The following is a 26,743-nucleotide window of genomic DNA, read 5'->3' as shown; positions in this document are numbered from 1 at the left end:
TGTTTTCTCTCCTACGTAAGAACCGTGTTTCTTCTCCGTCTCCCCAAAAGAAGGTCTCTTGACCTATGTACCAAAGAAGGTACAAAAAATCAGGGGCAAAAAAGTCACATCTAACTGCCCAATCGTTCCATGCTTCAGGAGGATGAACTTGGCCCTGAGTACAACGATTGTATGGGCTTCTGAAACTTGGCAGCATTTTAATAGCATGAGATAATTCCCATCGCAACAGTAAGAAATATGTACTGGAGATCAATACAGGGTGAATTAGTAGTCAACAGCAATCAAATGCGACAGAGCAAATATGATTCATTTCTTAGAAGGGCTAAGATCTCAAACAGTTTATTGAGACATGTTTGAAGATTGGAAAACTAATCTGGGAGGAATGCTTTAATTTAATCGATGAGTAGGTTGGTCAAGGAAGCACAGACATTCAAGAGCTTTTGAGACATTCTTTTCCTTTTTTCTTGCCAAAGCTGCCGAAATCTTAATGGTAGACTTCTTCCTGCAGCTGCTTCTGAAACCCCAAGGTCAGTCCCAGGCAGGCAAAGCAGCTGACCTCACACCTTCATGCATGAAAATGAAGTTTCTAGTTCAGTGTACTGGACAGTAGTTAATCTAATTAACAATTACCAGGTAGCAATGAAGTTAAGAATGTCACATCTCAGAGCATCCTTTAATTTCAGGTAGGCTTTTCAACGTGATGTTTCCTGACATTTAACTGCCTTATCATATGTCTTTTCTCTTGCAGAGGAGAACACAATTTATTCATCAAGGATGCAGCTTTGTTTCTTTAGGTGCTGGAGATATGGACAAACAAGGATTACCTTAATAGAAAAAGTGATGGCCCTTGGCACCTGCCTGGAAATGAATGTCTGTAGGGGTGGAGAAGTCATTTTCCTTGGTGTATTCTACTGTTAAGTTTGCATGCCAAAAATATTGCACCTGAGTTTCTGTGATACTATACATCAGTTTTGTAAATAAAATTTGATTTTTAAATAGTTTCAAACAGAGCCTAACAAATACATTTCCCATTAAGTATGTGAGCCTGTGCATACTCGGGAGGAGTGTCTACCTTAGAAGCAGTGATAAATTCACAGCCCCTTCTTTCCTGCCTCTTTAGCAATCCAGCCATGGAAAGCAAAGAGCTCAGTTGCCGCAAAAGTTTTCCAGCAAGAAGCTTCTCAGATTCTAGACGGGGAAAAGGAGTGTGATAGTGCACATGGCTCCCCTCAGAGAGAGTTTAGAGTTCAGCACCTCTCCAGTTAACGCCTGCGGGGCCACTAAGTAGGAAAGTAAACTCTAATCCATTTGGTGCAGCTTCCTCCAATCTCTACCAATCATTAACGTGTGTCCTGAGGGCTGTGTGTTATTTTCTAAAGAGAGAAGCAGGGCTTGGAGGTTGGACAGGGAATTCTAAACTGACTTTGCATACACAAAAGGAAGAACAGACCAATCCAAACTAGCCAGTGAAGTGGTCCCGAATTCTGCTGTCCTGGGAGAGTTCTGAGTAGACACTACCACGGCGACTTAAAGGAAAGTAGAACAGATGAACTCCTGATAACCAACAGCACAGTCCAAACAGCCCCGTGTGGCTTTCTGTTCCACCTAAGGTTTAGCCATTTCACAGAGAAGCTACAGAAAGATCAGAAAGTCACCAAAATGCTTCACATTCTTGGCATATTACTCAGCATTAAAGTATCCAGGGATTGGGACCCTGATGCCATGTGCCAGACAGCTCCACCTGTGCACCTGTCAGGGACAAGGAAACTCTGGACGTGAAGGGGGGAAAAGGAGGAGGGGATTAAACAAACTCACCTTCTATGAGAAGCACTGTCCTTCTTTTGAGGAGATAGTAGTAGTAACTAAATTTCTGATAACTTAAATGTCATTTAAATGTCCTATTTCACTCACTCAGATGGTAAAAGGCAGAGACAGGATTATGACTCAGGTATGGCTTTCCATGGCCCCTGTTCCTCCTACTTTACCAGGCTGCAAGCAATCAACATGAACAGTCTCAAGCAATATCTTGATCATTGGGTGGCACCTGTGGCTCAAGGATTAGGGCCCCAGCCCCATATACCAGAGGTGTTGGGTTCAAACCTGGCCCCAGCCAAAAACTGCAAAAAAAAAAAAAAAAAATCTTGGTATCTTGATCATTCCTGCTATCTGTGGTTGTTCCAGTAATAGCTCAATTATCCCAAATATTTGGGGGATGGGGAATTCTTATACACTGAGATTCTACTTTAGCAAATAGAGTCCAACAGAAATAACTAGATTGCCAGCATCTGCTCCTCTCCCAGCCAGTAAGTAACCGCTTTGCTCCATCGTCTTTTTGTGTCTTATTTGTAACCTGCTTTTCTCTTGATCCTGACAGTTCACACAGTTTATTTGCCTTCCCTTTTCTCTTGTAGGTTCAGTCCCATAGGAAAGGATCTTCTGGCCACATTTTATCCCCCATGCCTGGTGTAGAGTAAGTACTCAGTATATATATGCATGTGTGTACATATGTGACTATTATGTCCCACACAGTCTGTATACTATATATAATATACAGAGGGTGCCCCCAAATGTATACACATTTGAAGAAATGAAAAAAATGTATTTAAATTGTAATATTCAATATAGAATGATAACAAAAGATGAACACAAATCACGATGAGCACCTCTTGGAATTGCAGAAGTCAAACATGACTTACGTATTACAAATTTCCTTTCTCAAAATGGGTATACATTTTGGCACTCTCTGTATATTGTGACACAGCATGTGGTGAAATTATATGGTGAATATATTATGTAACAGGTGTTATATGTTTATGTAATATAATACATGGCACATAATATAAAATACATTCTACCATATAATATACTATGTCATAGTATACAGTACAGATATATGTATCATATACATGTGTATATATATACATATATAGGGTGAGAGAATGAATGAATGAAAACTCTGCCTGGTGTGAGATGAAGGCTGTGAAGAGCATTGCTCTGAACTTGCAGCGATGTGAATATAACCCCAGATGAAGTTTGAATCCCGGTGCTATCTCTAACCCAGTGTTTTTAACCATTTTTAATCTCATGACACACTTGAACCTATAGTTAAACTTTTGCAGCACACCTAGATTATGTTGACCAAAAAAGAGTAGAAAAGAGAATATACTTACTGTGCTTTGAACTTTCAAAACTAATCTAATTAATGATCTTTAAAAATTTTCACAACATGCCTAATATTTTCTCATGGTAGACCAGCACACCAGTTGAAAATCACTGCTCTAAACAGCTTGGCAATTGTGGGAAAATCTGTTAGTCATCTGAGTCTGTAAAATGAGGGTGATCATATGGTGTGAGTTAGCATTTATTGATATTTTCTATGTACCGTGCCCAAAGGTAATCACTTCATGTGTCCAAACTCAACTAACCCTCCAATAGCTGTATTAGTTAGGTACTAGGTACGATTGGCCTCATATATAGGTGAGGAAGTAAAGGCACAGAGAGGTTGAGTAATTTTCTCAAGGTCACACAGCTCTCCTGTGGCATGAATTCTAGACCCAGGGCCTTCTCATTTAACTTCTTCACCCAGGCCAGAACAAGGCAATGCATACACAGCACCCAGCACATGCTAATAGCCTCCCTTTTTTAAAGGGAGCATTCTCTGGCTAACCACACATGCTGTTCAAACTTGACAATATATTTGCCTTGTAAAGAATAGAAGAAGAAATCAGCTTGCGTAGATTTTATTTTCAAACTATCTATAAATAGTAAGTTAAGGGAACTTGCCTTTCTTATTTAAAGGTCTAATTTAGATTCTTTATCAAAATGATTTAAAATGCCTTTCACCAGGAAACCATATTTCAAAGACTTTATTTATTAGACTTCTTGAAAGTGTGTTTTTAATGCACATTCTGACTTTTTGCCAAACCTCTTCTCTGAAACAGTAAAATTAGAGCAGCCCCCTCTTTAAAGAGTTATATTTATTAGATTTTTACGTATTGATACAGTATAATTTATCAAAATAAATCTGAGAATTGGCACATAAATCTTCCAACATTCTTTATAATCAGAATCTCTACTATAATTTCTCCCTGATAAATGTTCAGGGACAACTTACAACAAAGAACTTCTTTTGCAAAGAATCAAAGCTACATCTTCAAGTGTAACTTTTCTGTGGCCACGTTCACTGTCCTCATCGCTATGGTTCCACTTGGGCCACAGTGGCCCTATGCGTTTCATCTAACACTGATAATTAAATTAATCACATTTTCAACCTCAACAGCAGTGAACTCTCCAAAATGTGTGGGTCTCTTAAGCTGAGCCCTAAAACAATGTTTGAATCTCTTGGGAAAAACGCTGAAATAATGTCAGCATTTTGTATCTTTTCATGCCATTAGCCTTAAAAAAAAAAACTTTTTTTGCTTAGATTAAGGACAAATACTTCAAAAAAGGATATCTACTTCAAAAAAATCTTACAGTCAGATTATGAGTGATTCCAAATAGTACGTGCATTATGGACATTGGCAGAGTGACTTTGAACAGGAGCTTTTCTTTTCTAGAACCCACAGATCTCTCTGTTGATCTAGTAGTCACCAACACCAAGATTCAGGGGCCCTGACAGGCATCTCATTTAACATGGGGTTACTGTTTGTCAGCGTCCAGGTGAGACATGCTAGTGAAAAGACAAACACATGTCTCCCTTGTCCAGAAACATTTTGCCCTTCTCAGTGTCGGGCATGATGAGTGCCTGCGCTATGGTTCCTCTCTTCACAAACCCGTGGAATAGCCTGTGTGGTATGGAGCCCCAATTACCCTTCACAAATGATAGCAAATAAAATTTTGACCATTTTTGTAGTCTAACTTGACCCTCTGTATTTTTTTTTTTTTTTTGAAACAGAGTCTCACTTTGTCACCCTCAGTAGAGCCATGGTGTCAAGCTCACAGCAACTTCAAACTCTTGAGCTTAAGTGATTCTCTTGCCTTAGCCACCCAAGTAGCTGGAACTACAAGTGCCCACCACAACGCCCGGCTATTTTTTTTTTTTTTTTTAGAGACAAGGTCTCTCTCTGGCTCAGGCTGGTCTTGAACCTGTGAGCTGAGGCAATCCACCTGCCTTGGCCTACCAAGTGCTGGGATTACAGGCGTGAGCCACGGCACCCAGCTGACCCTCTGTATTACGGGAGAAAATATGAAGCACCAGAGGCCATTTTGCATTAGTGCTCTTTGAAACATGAAAACTGAAAATAAAGATGTGCCAGCACTCATGCCTTGACAAATGCCCAGCGCCTCTCCTTCTCTCATTCCAGTGTCCGCACACCCCACACCCCCCGCACACCCCACACCCCCCACCCCCCGGCACTTATGCCTTGATGATGCCCAGTGACTCTCCTTCTCTCATTTCAGTGTCCACACACCCCACACCCACAACGCCCCGCACACCCCCCACCCCCCGGCACTTATGCCTTGATGATGCCCAGTGACTCTCCTTCTCTCATTTCAGTATCCGCACACCCCACACCCCACACCCCCCGCACACCCCACACCCCACACCCCCGGCACTCATGCCTTGATGATGCCCAGTGCCTCTCCTTCTCTCATTCCAGTGTTCACACCCCCCACTTCCAGCTCACTACAGTGTGATCTTTCCACCCTGCCACCTCCACTAATTGTACAGGCTGCAATGCCATAAAGCCCAAAGTTCCAGAAAGAGCATCCCAAGTCCTTTCGAATCAAGCTCTACTGATATCTCCAGCTGCTTCTCTTACAGATTAAACTTCTAATTGACAGGTATCACTTGGGCCTTGACTAACATCCATTTCTCCTTTTGAACTGAAACACATCTTGTTTTCCCATTGTTACCGCCCACACCTGCACACTCTAGTTTTGACCCCTTTCTAATCCATGTGTTTGGTGGACAGGGACTCTTCTGCACATTCAGGGGTAAATATGTCCCCCAGTCTAGACAATCAAAATGTGGCATCCCCTGTGCACAGTGATTAATTTAGGAAAATCTTTCAAAATCAATAGGAACCAAGTAGATGGTCCTTTGAGACTTTGTTAGGACTGTAGGGAGAGAAAAAACTTCCTTCCTTCTGAAGGAGAAGGGACTGCCTGGTTTCAGCCCTATCATATGGGGCCACAACAGAAACACCCCATGCCTGTGGATGAAGCTAAGATGAATCAATAAATCCTGAACAAATTGTCCCTGATCCTAGATTCCCACATCTCCTTGGACTTTCTGAGTCTATCATCCAAGAAATTGTTATGGGCTCAAACTAAATCAAGTTGGATTTTGGGGATTTTTCAACAAGAGTCCTGATGAATATTGTAGGAAATGTACCAAACAACTTGCATTTCTCTGCTTATGGCTTGGAATTATGTATCTCTCTGGTGTCTGTACATACTCAGGTTTTTTTTCTACCAGGTGTGGATATATTTGCCTACTCTTTGGGGGTAATCCGGGAAAAGCAATGATTGGTAGGTAAGATAGGAGATGATGGACAAGGCAATGGCAGAGAAAACTCCTCTGGGAGTTCCGATGAGGTCTTTTGCCTACTCCTGCCAACACAGAGGGCAATGTCCATGTACACATGAACAAGATGTCAAAAAGACAGAAGCAAATGAAGACAAAATAGCTTTGGGGCATAAACCCTGGTGTTTAAGGAATTCCGCTCTATAATCCAATTGCATTTTTATCCTAAGCATCTATTCTAGTCCACTGTGGATGCTTAAGCCCCAGTGTCTGCCACATGTCTGCTGAGACTTTGCTCCCATGAACCATGTGTCCCCTTCCAGTACTCCTGAGCTCCCCTGAGAGCATAGCCATCTCTCGGAGACTGTGCATGGACCCACCTACCAGGATACATTGCACAGATATTCTTTCTCCAGTGATTTTCAAACTCACTGGGGTCCTGCCCCAAACCTGTCTCTGGGATCATCGCTTCAGGGTTCCACCCCAGAAGAAATCTGCCTTTGTCCCAGAAGAAGTCCCTCCCTTTGCTCAGTTCTGATGGTGTGCCCACAAAGCTCCTGCCTCTTTAGCGGGAAACATTTTAAAAATCCTTTTGAAAGGTTTAGGATTTATGAAACCTAAAACTGCGAAACTACTTTTATCTCTCTTTCTCCCTATTACAGAGTTAGTACAAGCCCACTAATTTTTAGAAGAGGCAGAGTGGCAGACAGAGAGGAGAAGAAATAAAAGGTAAAAAAGAGAACAGGCTTTCATCTCAAACTCATTCCTATTCCCCAAAGTACTTCTCAGCCTATCCTGAGGTTCTCAGCAGCACTTTGCAAAAGCCCAGGGACTTTTGATGGGAAGGGAACATTCTGTCACCAGAGGATAAGAACAAGTCTACTTAGTAGAAGACATCTGGGTTAAGCCTGAGGCATCAACCAAGCTGAAAACAGCCATGTCCCTCTGGCCATAGGTCTCCTTAAGTGAGGGGTTAATTAACACAGGAAGGTGAAAATCAGATTTATTGCTGAAGATGTTTTCATATGCTTTAAGGTATTTTAGAGAACAGGCAAATCGGTAAATCGATGATGATAATCATTCTATTTTTTTAAAGTTATAGAAATGGGAGGGTTAGAGGAGGAAACTGGTAAATTGACACAGAGTCTGCCTTCAAATGAGTGCAGAAGGCAGCAGGGAAGCCAGCAGGAGAAAGAGTGACAATAAGAAAAAAAAAAGGTCCCCAGAAACTTCACTTTCATGTTCTTTTCCACCTTACTTCCTGACCTGAGCCATTGCTTCTTTAGTATTCATATTACATTTTTCACCCATCCTTTCATCCATCTGCTCACTGGACAAAATTTTATAGAGCATCTGCCAACTGGGGAAAGAGGGTGAGGCTAAATAAGTCTCATTAGCTCCTGTCCTTCAAAAACTCACACATCTAGTGAAGGAAGATAGACATAAAAAGAAAAAAAATACAGTAAGAACCAACAAATGAGGCAGAAAGGGAGAGGCTATCAGAGATCAACATTCCATAACGGGGCGGAGGTCAGAGACTCAAAAGCTCCCCATGTGGACAAAGGCAGGAAGACAGCTCAGCTTAGGGGTAAATGCCAGAACCTGGGGATTTAGTGAGGACTGCCCCAGGGGGACAGTTGTGTGGAAAGACTATACCCAAGGCTGCTCTTGTGTCTTAGCATAGCTCAAATGTGCATGCAAGTGTCATCAGCTCACCTTCGTGCACCAGCAAAGATGCTGCTGGATCAGAGAGCAGAGGCAGGTTGCTCAAGGAAAGCAGAGGATAGAACCATCCATCAGGGCAGTGTGGCTTCCAGGGGATCCAGGCATAAAATGGTCAAAAAATCTGCTCTGCCTGAGTCATCAAGAGACCTAATGCCCTTCATCCTTGTGCCCACAGGCTGGCTGTGCAACCAAAGCTCTCCATGCACATACAGACACATGTGCACACACACATTATTCTATGGAGGAGCAACTTTCTTATTCTGGTGAAAAAGGAAGAACCGATGATAGTACACAAATGACTCTGTCCACCTCCCCTGTAGTGTCATTTAGTGATTTCTGTCTTGGATTTCTCTAGAATAGCTTTCCCCTCTTTGCCTCTTTTTCTGATATAATCAACTGGGTAGATATCTTTGGGAGAAAGAATACAGGAAGGAAGGAAGAGAGGGAGAGGAGTCAGTCAGAGACAGCTTTTCTTGTCCCTCATACACACCTAACTGGCAGTCCCTGGTCATGAGCTCCTTGGACCTTAGAAAGACGTCTGAGTGAAAGGCATCACAGAGGCCATCTAAGGCCAGAGCTGAGCTGACGGATTCCTGCCATTTTGCATATAAGGAAGAAGGGGAACTAAAATCTTTTATGGACCTACTATGTGCTGGGCATCATGCTAAGCATTGCAAGATATTCATTTGTCCTTGTAACTCTGAAAGACAGATTTGCTTTAATCTTCTTTTTTTTTTTGCAGTTTTTTGGCTGAGGCTGGGTTTGAACCTGCCACCTCCAGCATGTGGGGCCGGAGCCCTACTTCTTAAGCCACAGGCACCACCCTAATCTTTTTATAAGTCAGAAAAAGGAGGCCCAGAAATATTAAACCTCTTTCTTAGCCGCAGAGGAATTCAAACCCGGATTTGAATCTAGACCTCCTTTCATTTGAATCTAGACCTTCTTTCATTTAACCAACACCTTTTTAAAATTAAATTGATGTTATAAGTATATTTAATATTGGAGTAGTTACTGTATGAAGTACCCAGCCAGGCACTGAGGCACCAGAGATTATATGACCTACTCACTGTCTTCCAATCCCAGAGAGCAGAGCACACCTGTAATGGCAGTAAGGAGGAAAAGGCTGAATGACAAGCAGAAAAGTGTGTTTTGTTCATTTGTCTCCATCCCCTGAAGTATAAGCTTTTGTTGATTTTCTACTGAATGTCAAGTACTACCTAGTGACTTTCCTATGTTTATAATTTTATGCCCCACAGAATCCTATGGGATCAGTATTACCAGTATTATTTGCATTGTGTAGAATGGAATTTAATTAATGTGTCCATGTTTATTCAGCTGGTAGACAGAGAAACGCTAAACCAGGCCATTCAAGGCCAAATCGCACGTACTTTCTACTACATGTCAGCAGCTCATTCAAAAACTGATAAAAAGTTAGAGAACTCCCTTCCCATGCATGTAGATATATATAATTTAATTCCTGTTTATTTGCTGAGACCTTAGTTCAGCCGTCTGTAACATTTTTGACATCAGGGCCCAGTTTAATGGAAGATGATTTTCCCACGGACCGGTAGGGTGTGCAGGGGTGGTTTCATGGTGACTCGAGTGCATTGCATTTGTTGGGCACTTTATTCCTATTATTAATTATTACATTGTAGTACATAATGGATGCAGATGAAGCTTCATCACTCCCCTGCCCGCCGCTCACTTCCGGCTGCGTGACCCAGTTCCTGACAGGTCACACAACTGGTCTGTGGTTTAGGGACCTTTGAAAGCTTTATGGTCAGAGAACTAGGACAAAATTTAGATCAACATGCATCTGATGTCCTTAAGGAGATTTACAGTTATGGAATCATTGGTTATCAGGAGTAGAAGAGCTTGCAAGGAGCCCAGGGTCACCCTTTGTTCCCTACTATAGCTGTTGGGCCAAAGTGTGAGCGCCGCGTGCTGTGTGTTTCGGGGCAACACCAAGGACAATACTGGGGCTTGATAACTCTGCACATCTGCTCCACACGTTTATTAGGCTGCTCAGTTACCCACTGTAAGACTTGTTACTATACTACGTTTAGCAAGTCTATTTAAAATCTCACCAATTTTTTTTTCCTTTAGAGAGAGGAAGATCTTTCTCTCTTCATACTTTACAGATCTACATTTTGAAGTTCTAAAAAACTGACAGACCTGAAGCCCAAGAGAACTAGCAGCGCTCACAGGCGGGGGTTGGGAAGTAGAAGCCCTGGGAAAACTCAACAAAATAAGGGGAACAAAATCCAACAGAGAGTGTTCCCCTACACTTGGCAAGGTGCTGCCGAGAGGTGCACCGCAGAGCTGTAAACGGCAGGATTCACAAGGAGGGAACCAGCCCCGGGCTGCTCCATGCCTGGCTTCATATATTATTTATCACCTTTCATCTTTTTGCTGTTTCTGAGGGCTTGTAGGACCACAGAGTCCTAGTATCTCAGTCTTTCTCGCTCTCTCCCTACTGCTCCTTCTCTCTGGGCATGTGATTGTGCAGCAAATAAAAAAAGAAAACTATCACTACTAGACTTTTAGTATTCAGAAGCTCTCTAGATGCCACGAAAGTAGCAATTTTTCTGAGTGGATGATTTTAAGCACAGCAACCTGTTTCTCCCTTGTTTTTGAGAAGGATCCTATCGCTGTGCAAGCATGGGTCAGGTCATGTTCCCAGGCCTAGAGTCCAGGTGGAGTGGCGTCACCCAGCCGGGTATGAGAGGCTCTGACCTGCAGGCAATTTATCAGGCCTGCTTTGTAAGGGGAAAGACTCATGCCAGGCTTGGAATCCCGCCCTTCACTTGTTCAGCTGATTGTGTCATCTGAAAAGGAACCAAGGGTTTCTTTCAGCATGGATGCTTCCAGAGGACCACAGAACAGGGTGTCAAAAACTTCTCTTCAGTAAGGAACTCACTAGTAGAGCAAGACAGGAGAATAAAGCTAGCAGAGACAGGGAAATGCAGAGCCACTTACAGCAGGAAAAAATGTGGCCTCGTCCTTAAAGTATAGTTTTAAAGCTCCACTGGTCATTACGGTACCCTCTAAGATGATCCCCAGGGGCCCATCTCCTGGTAGACACAACTTTACAAACCCCTCCTGTTCAGTGTGGGCTAGTGACTCACTTCTGTTGAACAGTATGCATCCAAAACAATGGGGTATTGCTTTTGAGATTATTGGCACTCATGTGGCTATAGCACGGCAGTCACTGTCAGTTTCTCTCTGGCTGTTAGCCAGGGACTTCCATTCAGACTGGCTGACCACAGCTTCTCTCTCGCAGAGCGAGCGATCCAAGAGAGAAAGACAAGTCACCCAGGAGAGGAGCTGCAGTTTGTTTATAACCTAAGCTTGGAAGTGGTATTTGTCACCTCAACTACAGGCTATTTCTGAGAAGCAGGATATGACATCCAGCACATACTCAAAAGAAAGGCAGTAAGACATACCCTTTAAAGGGAGAAATACCACCAAACTTGTGGACCTCTTTTGAAAATGACCTTAGTCCCCCTCTGACTGAGTTAGTAAGGAAATGGGGCATTATTTGGGCTACCTCCTCTCCTAGGATCAGTCCAGAATCAATAGAACTTACTTGATTCCATAGAAACAGGAGAAATACCTCTAATGTCTAAAATTAGCCTGGGCACATCTAATATCTTCAAAGCTAGAGGCTGTAAAATTCCCTTCAATTAACTTTGCCTGTTCTGGTGGATCTGTGAGTACCCAGGCAGGGGACCCTCGGGTCTAGGTAGACAGGGTCTCAGTTCTTCTCTGAGCCCCATCTCTTTCCCAGAGTGCTTCCCTTGAGTGGTTAAAGAGTCCCGACTGCCTGAACACCAGTTGCCTTGAGTCCCTGTCAGCCTAGGGAGCTACCCCTCTCTCTCCTCTCTGGGACACTAAACATCAGAGCCTTGATGAACTTCTCTGTGCCCTGCCTCTCAGGAGACAAGGACATATACATCCTTCTGCCTGTCAGTCCATGAGCAAAATTCAGGGAGAACATGTACAAATCTCCAGCATTCTGTCCTGTCACTCAAATGTTTAGGGTGGCTTGCCAAAGTTACGCTTTGAAGCACAGAAGAGGAGCTCATAAAAAGTTGAACGTGTTTGAAAATTGTTTATTTTCCTTTAATGATGCGTGAGAGGGTAGGGGAAAGCTTGGGGTATGCATTTTGCATCGAAAGAGCACTTGCTAGCATGGAAGCAGATGGAGTTTTGCCAAATCTTCCTGTGCCTATCTCCAGTCGACAAGGTATTCTGTCACTCACTGTAGCCCACAAAGGTTTCGGACCTTGCACACGTGCTCGCGGTTCATTAGGTGCTGCCCTCCCTGTCCACAGAAGGCACCACGGACTGGCACCTTGATCCACTGCAAACTGGTCCACGAACAAACTCTGCTTTGAAGTTGGGAAAACACCAAGTCCGTTATAAACAGCCACTGCAGTCACACACATTCTTGCCTCACTCCCCAATTAGGTAAAAAATTCAAAACCTCTTCCATATCACGAGGTCTTGGAAGCCACCTTCTCATCTCATACTTTTTCAGCCTGAGCAGAAACTCCGAAGTTTCTCCCTCCTCCTTTTTATACTTCTCTACCTCTTGAAGCCTCCCCACGAAAAGCCAGTTGGATATGGTATCTGCCCCCAACAGCTTCGGGCAGTTTGGCCAGTTACTATCTTAATAGATGTTCTTTCCTGGCGAAGTATCAGTCCGCAGAATGAAAATACACAGGAAAACTTTTCCTCTCATGTTGAAACTTTCGAATTCTTCTTAAAGCCTAGATATGTGCTTTGTGAACTGAGGCTTTCTTGTCTTGTTTTGCAGTGGTTCACCCAAATCTGGTGAACTTAAACTTCCCTGTGGGCATCCACTTCTTTCAGAGACAGTCACGTCTGGGCCTCAAAGCGCAGCTTCTATAGTTGACTCACCATAAACTACTTTAGGACCCTATCAGCAGGGAAGTATTATTTTTAAAGTATGAGTTACATTGCATAAAAAGACCAGAAATGGACCTGAAATTTAATATTCATGATGATATGACAATTTCATTTATAAGTAAGGCAAATCCTGTCTGGTTGAGATGCCAATATATTCCATTGGCATAACATTTTGCATGCAGATGTGCACGCTGGTGGAGGACACTCCTTCATCCTGATTTTGTTTTGCGAGTTTGCAAGTTACTCATTTTCAACTGGTTAAAAGGAACTCAAAAATTGTATTGCAAACAATCAGGAAAAAGTGTTCAGGCTACCTAAAGTGTATGAGAATAATAAGTTCCAGGGTACTTTAAAGGATAACAGAAGCAAATGTGCTAGGACTAGACTTACCACTTTTTCATGGTGGGATGGACTAAATTACCCATTATCTAGGAATTGCACATAAAAACCTTTCTCCACATCAAGCGATAGATCAAAGGAAGGGAAGATGAGTGGGCCACAGGCAGGAACCACACCTCCCAAATTCTGAGACTAGGATTGAGCAGTCTGCATTTTAACTGCCTCCCCTGGACATGAAACGCTATTCATGTGTCTCCCACTGAGGGAAGTCAGGTAGGCTCAGCTACAAAGATTTTCTTCAGTTCTTCCCCCTCCCCTGCTCCATTCCATCGGAAGGATGACAGTTCACTGACTGGGCTCAGGTGAATTTAATTTAAAATCTGGACTCCAGGAGCCCCTCCCATCTGAGCCTCACAGGGAGGGCATCTGTCAGCATCACGGTGTGGGTCTACGGCATATTTACGACTGCAGTGATGGCTTGCTCATTCCCACAGCAGCTGTAGTGGGTCCCTCACCCCACCTCCCTCTGCACGGAGACGCCCTAACCAGATACGCTGACTGCCACTGACAAATGACAGCAGTTCGTGGCCACCTATCATCCTTCTGCCCACATCCCTCCTCTTTCTGAGTGCTGAACAGCCATCACTAAGTCAATCGGACTATCATCTCGCAGGTATGCTACACGTTCATCTATATTCTAAGGAAGTCATTCATTCATTCATTCTCTCATGTAACAGACACTTGCCAAAAGTCTCCTATGGACCAGTCATGGAATATATCACATGCCAGCCCCGTGTATGGCTTCAAGGGGCTCATGTCTCTCTCACCTTGAACATGGGTAGCTTCTTGACCTATTAGCAATCTTCTGTTTCTATTAATTTCCTAGAAGTGGATGGCAAATGACAGCCAGGTCTCTGCTGAGGATCGCTATTTCAGAGACAGCAAAGCCCTGAAAGAAAGAAAGGGGAAGCCTTCAGGATTCACACCACTACTGAAGCAGGAAGATATAGCAGAACCAGCAAGGCTCGTAAACGGGGAGTCAGGAGAGGGACCCGGCACAGGGCTCAGCAAATACTGGTTTTGTGGCAGCCCTGCACACAGATCTGGGCACAGAGACAAACCAGGTGGCTCTGTCTCTCCAGGGAAGTAGAGTATAGGTAATTTTGGAGTGGACAGGAGATCAGATAAACAGTAAACAAATCCATAGATGCATCTTTGTACCTGACAATAAATGCTGCTAAAATAATGAAGACAGGACAGAAAGTCTGAGAGCGGAGCCCAACCCTCCCCCTTGGCCTCAGTTTCCTCATCTATAAAATAAGCATACTCCTGCATAATCTTAAAGGTTTCTTCCCCTGCCCAGTGTGTGCCATCTGCCCAGATCCACCTGTCCACTCCTTTCCTGTGCCTTCTTGGAACACTGCTCCCCACCCACAGGTTTGATCCATGATGCTCAGCAAGGAATGTACCAATGATCACTCACCTTTGAGAAAGAGCTTTCACAGACAAGACCTCAAAATCCCACTGACTTCACATAACACAGACCAGGGTAGATGTTGTCCCTTCCCTTTTACAGATAAAAAACATTCCAGGCTCAGGGAAGTGAAATGATTTGACAAAAATCTGAAAAGAGGACATGAGCAATTAAGATCAATGGGCAACCAAGCCTTTTACTTCCAAAGTCTGTACATGTAAATTACTAATCAGGATGTGAAAGGAAAGAACTGAGGAAGAGCTGGAGGGAAGGGAGAAAAGGCCCCGGGGGCAACAAGAGGTAGTTCATGAATGGACAGGGAGCAAGTTGGCAGAGCTCAATTTATGACAAACTCAGCAAGGTTCAGACACCCTGAAAGCTGCTGTCTGGCCTAGTAGGCAGCAAACAAGCCTAGACGATTTTGTTTCTATCACTGACATCTGGACTCTTCACCTCTATTGGCTCCATGACCCTATTCAATCCTCCTCCAGCCCTGGTCTGTGAACCTACCAAGTGGCACATGCAGTGGGGCCTCCTTCAGAGCCACAAAGACACTGTTTGCCGGCAACGATGAGTAATCCTCTGAGCAACATCCCAGGCACCAGAGTAGTCAGATGTGAAGCCAAACCCTGCTGCCATTATAGTGTGTCTTCCCTTCCCCTAAGTCCATAAACAAGTGCCCACCCCCCCAGTGACTGTGCCCATGCACCGGCCCTGAGAAAGGACATTCGTGTACAGAGACAAAGGCAGGGAACTGGCCCAAGCCTGTGTTTTACCTACTCAGAGTTTCCTCTTCCCAATTTGAATAAAACAAAACTAAATGCTGTAGGAGATTATCAAGCTATCCTTTTCTTACCCCTAAACAGAGTTCAGAGTTGTAATTATCACACGTTCTTCTATCCTATTCACAAAAGCCAAGAGGTGCCACACATTGAACACTTATTAACTAATAAAACAAAAAGACAGAAAATATGTATGAATCAAAAGCAATTTAAAGTCCTGGATTGAGTGAATCTTTGCCATTGTGAAGTGTACTGCAGTAAACATTCCAGTTCATATGTCTTTTTGATGAAAAGTCTTTTCTTTTCCTTTGGGTAGACACCCAAAAGTGGGATTGCTGGACTGAATGGTAAGTCTACTTTTAGTTCTTTGAAGAATCTCCATATTCTTTTCCATAAGAGGGATAGTGAAATATTTCAAACATGGAAGAACAAACACTATGTGAACTCACTATTAAATTGGAACTAACCAATGAGCTCACATGTTCAGAGGGAAGTAAAACTCAGTGGAGATTAACCAATGGGAGGGGAGAGGAGGATGTGGGCAACAACCTACGAAACGGGTACAATTAGGGACACATCTATAGCCAGGACTCAAGCATTGCAAAATCGATCCATGTAACCTAAAACTTTTGTACCCCCTTGATATTTTCAAATAATAAAAAAGGAAGAAAGGGTTAAGTCTTTATAATGCATCCAACTATTGGATGTCCAGTTGAGGTGCAGCTGGACTTTAATCACACTGACCTCAATACTTTTTACATAACCATAGGATGAGTCCACTGATTTCACGATACCACATCTTCATCATTGTTGCGATTGCCCTTGTTATCATCCTCCTACTTTCGGACTTGAGTCTTACTACCTACATTTTACAGAGGGCACTGTTTGTTACTTGCCTAAGGGTCTCATAGTGCTCATAACTGCTGAGCTAAGGTCCAGGTCTGTTTGCCTCCATACCCTTGAAGCCCAATCCCATGCAAGTGACCCACTCTGTACTTGGCTCAAAGCACCAATAACCTCCCTGGCCCTTCCCCATTGAAAATATATCTCCTACTAGGTTGTGATTTTTGAATAAAAGTTTGAAGAGGTGGACAAAAAAGCTACCCTTTGGGCAGCACCTGTGGCTCAAAAGAGTAGGGTGCTGGTCCCATAGACTGGAGGTGGTGGGTTCAAACCTGGCCCCAGCCAAAAACTGCAAAATAAAAAAATTAAAAAATAAAAAAGCTGCTCTTCATGGAGGAGACTCAATATTATACATTGTTATCTTTCATTAGCCTTTATTCTAAGGGACCTGCTTACAGTCAGTCCATTGATAGGGTCCTACCTCATGAGGCAGAGGACACGTGTTGTTTCAGGGAGAACTTCTCCAGAAAAAGGTTCTTCTGGGAGAAGTTAGGCCTGGAGGTATGGCAGCTCTGGACCAGCCTTTTTGTGAGTAAACTAGACACACTCATGTAATCCATAATAATCTCCCATTTTACAAACTATTCCCTACATGTTGACCACTTCTTTGAAAAATTTTGTAATGAATATTTTGAAAACAAAGGCACATTTGGGTACAATTTCCCATTTTACCTATGTATGGTAATTTTGGGACAGGCTGTAGTATTTCATTGTATGTTTATAATATTTTTCTTAATCCGTTCATCTGTAGGTAGACATTAATGTGTTTCCTTATCTTGGCTATTGTGAATAGTGCTGCAATGAACATGCAAGTGCTAATATCGCTTTTCAAGATCCTGATACTGTTTTCCTTTTTAAGATATAGGATCTCAACCCATCATCCAGGTTAGAGTGCAGTGGCAGGACCATAGCTCACTGCAACCTCACACTCCTAGGCTCAAACAATCGTACCTCCTCATCCTCCCAGCTGAGATTACAGGCATGCACCACCACGTCCAGCTTTTTTTTTTCATTAAATAATGGCTGTGGACATTAATACATTTATGGGGTACAATGTGATGATTTTTTATATAGTTTGAAATACAACAAACTGGTTAACATAGCCTTTACTGCACTTTCTTAATTATTGTGTTAAGGCATTTATATTCTACACTTAGTAGATTTGACATATACTCTTGTAAAATGCACCATAGGTATGGTTGCACCAATTACCCTCCCTCCACCCAACTATGATTTTAAGAGATGGGGGTCTCACTATGTTGCCCAGTCTGGTCTTAAACCTCTGACCTCAATCATTCCTCCCACCTAGGCTTCTCAAATTCTTGAAATTATAGATATAAGCCACATTATCCAGCCAAGATCCTCCTTTCAATTCTTTTGTATAAAATGTCCCCAGATTGAGATTTCTGGATCTTATAATAATTCTATTTTTAATTGTTTTATGAACCACTATATTGTTTTCTACATCCCTTCAATATTTTATGCTCTCACCAAATATAAAATTTTGGTGTTACACATATCAGTAGTTCCTTTCTATTGCTGAGTACAGTAGCTCCATTCTACTGTAAAAAGATTCCAATTTCTCCATATCTTTGTCAACACTTTTTACTTTTTGATATTTTGACAACATACATCCTGGTAGGTATGAACTGATATCTCATTGTGGTTTTGATTTGCATCTGCCTGATACTATTTCTATATACCTGTTGGTTGTTTGTATGTGTTTTTGGAGAAAAGTATATTAAAGTCCTTAGCCCATTTTTTAGTTTAGTTATTAGGGTTTTACTTGCTAATGAGTTGTAGGCATTCCTTATATATTTTAGTGATTAACCCCTTATCAAGAGCATGGTTTGATAATATTTTCTCCCATTAGGTAGATTGCTGCATTGATAATTTCCTTTGCTATACTTTTCAGTCTGGTGTAGTCACATTTGCCTATTTTTGTTTCTATTACCTGTGCTTTTGGTGTCATAGGCATTAAATCAAGCTGCGCTCTCTCTTTTTTGTCACTGTTGTTTAGACAGAGCCCCATCCTATGCCCTGAGCAGAGTACAATGCTGTCATAGCTCACTGCAACCTCAGACTGAGGCTGTGGGCATCCCACTGCCTCAGCCTCTGGAAGCTGCTGGGATCACAAGCACCAGGCACCTGGCTGGGTTTTTCCATTTTTTTAGGAGTCAAGAGTCCTCACAACAGCCCTATGAAAGAAGTATTGTTGTTTTTCCCACTCGAAGGGAGAGACTGAAGGGAGGACGCACAATGAGTATCCTCCAAGGTTTACACTGCTTTCGCGAGATTGAGCCAGGGGTCCCATTTTAGCCTAATCCCAGAGTCTGAGCTCTTACCCTCTGCCTGTCCTGCCCTACAGCAGCCAGTCAGTTCTAATGCTCCCAGAGAGGTCACAGGGCCTGGGGGATAGCAGGAGGCAAATAGGACTAGTTTCATTGAGTCATTTGAGAAATATTTACCAAGGTCCTACTAAGTGCCAGACATCAGGGATTTAGCACTGAATAAAGCTGAGTGCTTGTATTTGGGTAGGGGAGACATATCATATGTAATTAAACAATGAAAATTTACAAGGTCACTCGTAGAAGAGTATTACGTGGAAATTAAAGCTGAGCATGGGAGTGATTGGAGTTTTTTAGATTGAATGATCAGGACCTTCCTAAAATCTGAAGGGATCAGATCCCAGCTCCAATAAATAAAGCCCAAGGGTCCTTCCTCTAAGGAACAAAATACAAGAAAGGAAAAAAGTCTTTGCTTTTGGATTAAGAAAAAAGTACTTGCATTTGGATTAAGCAAAGACACAGTGATAATTGCATATGATTAGACGTCGTACAGGAGGTCTTTTTATAATTCTCCACATTATGATGCTGGAAAACTGAGTTTCTCACAGCGAAACATCCTTTTTATTCTTCTACTGGTGTATAACATAATTCATATGAAATCACATGTCCTTCATTGCACAAGCATTTCTTTAGTTCCCACCAGTTTCCTAGCACAGCAGGAGACTTCAAGTGGGATTAAAACACCACACAAGACACAGCTTCTACCCCTAATAAGGAGAACATGCTTGTGCCCCAGAAACCACCACACCGCCTGAGCTGCCCGGACTTGGCAGATCTCTAGGAGAGGAGGCCGGACTTGCTTTGAATTCTAAAGGGGCTAAATTATAGATAAAGAGAATAAAAGGAAAAGCAGCAGTGTTGCCCACGTAGGAATACTGCCATGACCTGAATTTCAAAAGCCAACATGGTCCAGTGTGCTCGGGAAGACAGATCAACCTGTCCACCCCCAGCATGTAGGAGGGAGTGACAGGTGCACCCGCCTCATTTGGGGCCTCGTGTGGCATCAGGCTAGGCGTGGGAATGTGAGAAGAGAATTGGTCAATGGACGGGGATCCACAGGGAAAAATGATAGAAAAGGGAAGAAAATTATACCAAGTAGAGAACCATTTAGAAGCCGGTGCAGTGCTCTAGAAGGACCCAGGAAGGGAGGCAGTGAAGATGACAAAGTGTCAAAAAAGGCTTCCTGTCTTTGTAACGGGTCCAGCGGGCTAGTCAAATCTGCATCTCCTCAAATCCCCTTCCTTCTAAGTTTCTGGTTTGCACGGCCTCCAAAAGGATTTTATGTGGATTTGGAAGGTGCAAGAAAGGACCAAACACTTCGCAGTTCATATGTGGCTGGGGATCTGCCGCTTGCAGCCCAGGGGTGGAGCGCAGCAGCGACAGGGCCTGCAGCCGCTGCCCCTCCCCCAGGCCTTCCCTGCTTCCCCGGCTCCTGCCCAGGCTCCCGCATTCAGCTGTGATGAGGGCTGTCAGTTTCTGGAGGACACTCATAGCGTCACACTCAGAGGCAGCAAGGAACGGCCCCGGTTTTGTTTCATCAACTTGCTCTTTCCTTCTGCTTTTTACACTTCTCTTTTCTTCCTGACTGCCTGCCCCATGGGCTTGAAACTCTAGTATCAGCTGTGAAGATTTGAAGGCAACAGCAGAACAGCTTTGCAGAAACTCTTTAACCAGCTGCCGCAGTTATATGACATCAAATCCTTATAAATGATACAATATGTGTTGTGTGTGTGTGTGTGTGTGTGTGTGTGAAAACTGGGTGTTAAAAATGCATATGCATTTTAAGATAGGTAAAGACTGTATTCATATTATAGCATTCAATACTTCCATCTACCAATGATGTTTGTTATCTTGTATATTGTATCTTAGATCTGTTATAATTGCAGAGTCAAATATGACTTGTGTACTACGATTTTAATACAGTTCTTTCCCTTTAAATGTGTATACACTTTGGGGATACCCTCTGTGTGTGTGCACGCAGAAGTGAGTATGTGTGTTTGTGTTTCATTTAATTGTATAAGAAAATCAACACATTGTACCCCACAATGTGCATAAATGTATTCATGATCTATGTATATATGTCTTAGTAAAAAGAAAAAAAATAGAATACCAAAAAAAAAAAATGATTGAATAGTAGTAAATACAATAACCACATGTATTGAACATTTCCTATTTTTCTAGTGTTAGGCAAAGTATTTTACAAAATCACACTAATCCTTGCAATAACCCTAGAAGTAGCTACTGCTATCTGTAATTTTCAGCAGAACATCTTAGTAGTTCATAGAATGCTGCAACATTTAATTCAAAGCCGTGCCCACCTAACTCTGGGTGACTGATCACTAACACATTCTATCTCCACCGAGGTGGAGAGGGAGGAGAGAAGTCCCTGCCTCATATAGATCCTGGGGATGGAAGAATCTTGGCGCCATGAGCGGAAACAGAGCACATCAGAACAGGGACTAGTGAAGCACTAGATGGTGAGTAGGGAAAGGAGGAATGGAGGGGAAGGAAACTTGGGACATGCAGCTGAAATGATGAGGAATCGTTAAGGATTGAATGCTCATTTTCAGGTTAGAAATTACATATTTTTTTCATAAAGAATGTTTGGTTTATTTCGGACTTGTATGTAAGTATGTTGTCTTATGAACAATCTGCTTCCAGATGGAAAACCACGTGGAAAATTGCCAAGTGTGAGACATCATTTGAAGTCTGTTACTTGGGTGGGAAAAAATGTTTTATTTCTCTGGTAGGAAAGAAAGAAGTCTTTCTGGAGCAGATAAGAGCTGGAAGTAGCTGGTAGGAGAACAGGCTGAGCACTAGAGAAAGATTTTGTACTTGAGGGTTAGGGGGTTGGGGGTGGGCAGCACTTTCAGGGGCAGAGAAGGACCAGAGGCAGCACGTCCAGTCTGTAAACTCTGGATAACCTGGAAGAAACCAGAAACCAGACAGGACCTGGGAGCTGGAAGCCGCATGATGGCCAGGTGATACGGCTTATAAAGACAGAGGCCAAGAGGCTAGACCATGGGAAATGAAGTGGGCTAGTGGCAGGTCAAGAAGCAGGCGAGGCAGTAAAAGTTGAGTGATTTCTTGTGTGATTAAGGGTTTATTTGGTGTTATCTGGAGTTAGAGGGAAATACGATAGGGCAGCCCAGGTTCCGGGCCTCTGTCTATGCCTTCCCTACGTTTAGAGAATAAAGCAGATCACAACAGGTTGTGAGTGGAGATTATTATTTTAACCCCTTGACCTCCCCCTCCTAACATTAAGGCCTCCATTTACAATCACTATCTGAAACATATGGCACCTCAGAGAATGGCGTTTCCTGCGTCTTCTCACAGAGAGGTATCAGTAACAAATAGGTGTCACACCTTGACTTACCGCTGAAATAGCCTCAGATAAAGTTGTGTATTTTCGTAAAGTCATCATAGGAGTTCTAAGATTTAAAATTTTCCCCATGCTCTGGTTCTCCTTTTCCTGTAAGCACATCTCTTTCCAATAATTTCACACACACGCATTCCAACATCAATGCATTTTTCTCCTGTAAAACATGTTTTGATTGGTAATTTCATTAACATCAGAGAGTTGTTTTAAAACTAGATAAATGTGGAAGAATAATTTCATAAGGGTAGTAGCTAATTTTAGCCTTTTGTTTGTACTGCAATATGTTTGCCTATAATCTTTCCCTAACAGAATTGGGGGAATACAAAATTCTTTTTCAGTAGATTGGCAATTTTTTGTGTGCTTTCTGATTTTTAGCAAACTTAATATGAATAAAAAGCCTCAATTCTGAAACTTTAAAATTTTAGCTGTACATTCTTAGATCATTAAATAAGTTTTATAATATTGTATGCTGGGGTTTCAATGTTCATACCAGCATTACTAAATAACCATAATTGTTTTTAACATTACAGAAAATATTTATCAATTTTCAACCTTATTCTTATAAACTCATTTTTATATGTGATAATTTTAGAGGATTTGCTCATTCCCTCATTATCTTCCAAAATCAAGATTTGGAAATATGTTACTTCAATTTAAAAAAAAATCTATGAAGCAACATACTTTTATGTCAAAAACAACATCAATAAAATTTGCTTAGAGAAACTTAAGACACTAATAAAATTCACAATGGAATAGGAAAAAGGTATCTGTACTTCCATGCATTCGGTGGATGGCCTCAAGGCTGAGCAAAGAAAACAAAACTGATACTTCAAAAAAGCAGAAAGAAAGAAAGGCGTCTGAGCACTTCTAATGCATTTGGGAGCAGGTGTCCAGGCGGCCGAACGGAACTTCAGGGTCACTGGGAAGGAATGTCAGAGCTGAGTTATTAAGTTTAAGCAGAAAATATGGCCTGAAAGTTTAGCTTCGAATGAATTAAGGATGTGCCCAGGAACGAGTGAAATATTTTCTCTCCGAGTCCTGGGGTTAGCAGGTTGGGCTGCAGCATCTGGGGCTTATTACATGTGCTTCAGGTGACAGGTGGCTTTAGGAAATGGAGACCTCAGAGAGCTTTTAAAACATTTTTCTAGGAAGGGTAAATAATTCTATGCCTTGTTGGTTTCCCTTCTGCAGGCTGTTTGAAATACCAAATCACATCTTAAACCACATCAAAGTTGTTTCCCGTGTAGGCAAAGGCAAACATTCTCAACTCTGACACTTTGGCCACGTTGGGTTCACTTCCGGCATTTCGAAATCTGTTCTGTGCACAACCGAGGGAGATCAGTTACCGAACCCTATTGTTATATTTATAAAACTAATATTTATCAGTCATCTTTTTAAAGCTCCATTTTCATGAGCCTGAAAACTTTTATTGCCCAATTAATTCCTGGGGTAGCCACAGATGTTGAGCCAGAGAAAATAACCTCAGCTTGGCACCAAAATGACATGAGGAGAAATCATTTCAATTTTTACAAATAAAAGAAATGCTCTCTTGAGTGCTTGCCAACTTCAGTGGTCATTTTGCAGGGATCAAAGACAATGGATGATTTATTAATAAATATCTTTCCTTGCTTTTATTTTGATTTTTTAGTTGTTTTTGTTCTTGCTGCTTTTTTATTGTGCTTTTTTTTTTTCTTTTGCTGCTTCTTGTATATTGTTCAAAATTATTTTTAGTCTGATGTTATGAACCACCTCCCAGTCCAAATTTGCCCCATAAGATGTATCCCAATTAAAGAAAGTTACATTAAGAAGCTTTTTGTGATAATTAGCCAGCTTTTATTCTATAATTTCAAATAAGAAAATCTGAGAAGACAGAAGGATAAATTGCCTTTCTTCTGAAGTTCTGGAATACCATCATTGTTCAGCATTCTGGAATTACACTAGATAAGTTTTTGGCTCTTAGCAATTATTCCCATGATTTTTTTTTATCTTGTTTAAACTTCTCCAGTGCACTCTAAATTTATATGTTTTTTAAATTGGGATTTTGACAAAATGACATGAATCTCATTTGTTTTTTCTTCCACTGATGTTATTTTCCTGTTTTGTAAGGACTGCATGGCTTTTGATCATATCTGAATGGTAGAACGGATTTGTTTATCGATTAGTATAGTATATGCTTGTACTCTTTTCTTTAAATTGTGATTCTTGAGAACAGATTTTCTTCATTTTAGTGTACTGTCATTTGCATGCATCTCTAGAACATGAAGCAGCTACTTGATTAAATATTGTTGAGAATTAGAATCCAACTGAACCAGAGATTTTTGCACTCGGGACCTGGTGCCTCAAAATCACCTGGAATAGTTTAGGATACAGATTCCCCAGCCTTCCCATTTATAAGAGAGTTTAATTTAGTAGGTCTTGGTTGGGATCCAGAAGTCCAGAAATCTTAATTTTTAAAGTTATACAGATGATTTTCATCTTCGGCAGTGTTCAAGAGTCACTGACTTAGGTACAACCTTCCTGATGGTAGAACTGACCTCATTTGATTTTCATAAGATAAAGGCCTCAAAGCACTCACAAAGTAGATTCCTTACATCTGAGAGGCAAACGTGTCCTCAGAAATTATTGCTTTAGTTTTTCTCATTTTGCACTCAGTAAGAAAATAGGGATCACCTCTATGGTTTATCTTACACGGGTACAGGTGAGTCTTTCAAAAAGTAGAATATAAACATCTTAACACAATAACTGAGAAAATGACACGAAGGCTATGTTAACCAGTTTGATGAAAATAATTGTATATGAAAACACCACACTGTACCCCATGCTTGCATTAATGTACACAGCTATCATTTAATAAAAAGAAAAAGAAAAGAAGTTCTCAGAATTATGGAGCTGATTAGCAGCAAAGTGTAGAACAGCACTTCCATCACCTCACTGCCAGTTCCAGATTCTCCATTATCACTTCTCCAGTGGTTCTTATTTAAAACCAGCCCAGAGTCCCCAGAATCCCTGCACAGTCATAAATCACATCACAAGACATTTTGATGGAGGCCTCATAAGATTATAACCCTGTATCTTTACTGTATCTTTTCTATATTCAGATATGTTTAGCCCACAAACATTTACCATTGTGTTACTGTACAGTATACACTGCAGAGGTTTGTAGCCTAGGATCAATAGGCCATACCAGGTAGCCTAAGTCTGTAGCAGGCTCTACCAGTGAGGTTTGTGTCAGTGCCCACTCATGATGCTCCCACAGTGATGAAATCACCCACTGAGTGACACATTTCTCAGAAGGTGTCCCTGTGCTTAAGCCATGCACGGCTGTAATCAACAGCACCTGCTCACAGCCCAGGGATGAGATTCCCCCACTGCCTGTAAACTTGTGGCTTCTCCCAAATAATTTCCTTATTTTCTAAATTAGGTGCACTGTGAGCTCAGTGAATCTATTGCCATATACTCAGAAACTTAGATTATCATTGGGGTTAGATAACCATAAAACATTAAATGCTGGTATTGGTATGGAGGTTTATTAAATTCAAATGAACCATGTAACAAATGTGCGACAGCTGAATACATATTTAAATAAATGTTAAATAATGCTCTTTACAATTACTTGATCACCAAAGGAAATCTGTGTATTCATATAAATTAAGAAAAAGTAGCTAACACAGCTGAAGAAATGCTTATCAAATTAGAAAGTTCAGAGACTTCCAGAGCAATGGAAGAGAACCCCAGGGAGAGGTTTATCTTTATGAAAAACCTAAGAGTTTATAATTTATGTCTTTCCCACTTTTCTCTTTTTCCTGCCATGCTGACCCAGTTTTCAGCTGCATTCATTAAGCAAAACACATTTGCATTGAGGTTACCTTGAGTATTTCTACTCTCCACTAACAAATCACATTTCTTCTCCCACAAATCCAGGTACACTTCAAAGTAACTTTTTTCAGTATGTTTTTAATAGACTTTACGTTTAGTGCAGTTTTAGTAACTCACAACAAAATTGAGAAGGTACAGATATATTCCATATACTCCCTGTTTCTACAACCCCCCACCTCCTCCACCCCATACCTCCCCCATCAACAGCTGGCACCAAAGTGGTACATTTGTTGCAACTGATCAACCTACGGGGATGTGTCTGTATCACACAAAGTCCAGAGTTTACATCACAGGGCACTCTCAGTGTTGTACATTCAATGCGTTTTGACAAATGTATAATGCTATGTATCCACCCTTGTAGTGTCATCCTGAAAAATGTTACCATCCTAACAGTCTCCTGTGCCTGTACACTGACTGCTCCCACCTCTCTGATGCTGGTTAATAGCTGCTGTTTTTTTACTACAGTATGTAACCTTTTCATACTGGCTTTTTTCACTTAGAAATGTGCATTTA

This window comes from Otolemur garnettii, unplaced genomic scaffold, assembly GCF_000181295.1.
Source record: "Otolemur garnettii isolate 467f Iridium unplaced genomic scaffold, OtoGar3 scaffold00029, whole genome shotgun sequence".
Lineage (NCBI taxonomy): Eukaryota > Metazoa > Chordata > Mammalia > Primates > Galagidae > Otolemur > Otolemur garnettii.
Note: the sequence above shows the minus strand (reverse complement) of the source record.